This window comes from Echinops telfairi, unplaced genomic scaffold, assembly GCF_000313985.2.
Source record: "Echinops telfairi isolate 266 unplaced genomic scaffold, ASM31398v2 ScPeMD7_29;HRSCAF=101, whole genome shotgun sequence".
NCBI lineage: Eukaryota > Metazoa > Chordata > Mammalia > Afrosoricida > Tenrecidae > Echinops > Echinops telfairi.
Genome location: NW_022103926.1, coordinates 9,019,511 through 9,020,314, shown reverse-complemented (window position 1 = coordinate 9,020,314; position 804 = coordinate 9,019,511). Strand labels below are relative to the sequence as shown.

The following is an 804-nucleotide window of genomic DNA, read 5'->3' as shown; positions in this document are numbered from 1 at the left end:
CGTCAACCGCAACCAACCCAGCCGCGTGAAGGGCCCTGGAATACACCGTGGCGATGGCGGCCGTGGTGCATGGGATGGCTGACAACAGCGAGTGACCGCCAAGCTCTGACCAGATCAGGTGCAAGCCGGATTGGAGACAAGGCCAGAGGTGGGAACCACCAAGAGAGCTGTCAGAGAGGGGCCGGGTGGGGTGGGGGGTGGCAGGGGTGGATGCGTGGTGTGACTTTGTGTCCCCGCCTCTTCCTCTCACCTTCTCAGCCTCAGCCCCCGGGGTTTGTCTTGGACAGTCCCATGGGCACGCCCTCCCTCTCCTCTCAGAGCAGCTCGCCCCAAACCCTGGTTGTTGTCATGACAACGTGGGGTGGGGTGGGGCTCGTGGTGGGAGTCAGCCTGTTGGCAGGGCCCGCAGGTGGAGTTTCCTGCGGAGCTGGGTGAACCGATTGTTAGCATGGCCCTGGTCATGGGGTCCTCTTTAAGGTGGGCGGCCAGCAGCGCCCCGATTTGAAAATCACCATCCTTATTCCTTTGCAGGCCTGCGTCTGCACAGCAGCGTCTTCTGAGCACCATGTTCGTCCCGCCCTCCACGGGTCTAAACAAGCTGACGGAACTACGCTTGTAATTAGCAAAGAAGACTGCGAGTGAGCTGCCAATCAAGAAGCGAGATGGAACTATAGTCCTGCTTCTGTCAGGCACTAATGGTTTTATTACCATTTAGAGCTCTTCCTATGATGTCGTCTAGCTTGCGGGGCCTCTCTTGTTCTTATTCAGGTATTCACTGTATGAATACATAGACTGCCTTTCCGT

At 57.7% G+C, this 804-nt stretch overlaps 1 protein-coding gene across 1 annotated transcript in view; it reads right to left on the bottom strand.

Annotated features, from left to right (window-relative positions):
* RSPH14 (radial spoke head 14 homolog) overlaps positions 1 to 804 on the bottom strand; it is a 53,128-nt gene that overhangs the window by 43,841 nt on the left and 8,483 nt on the right. The gene's annotated exons all lie outside the window — the stretch shown is intronic.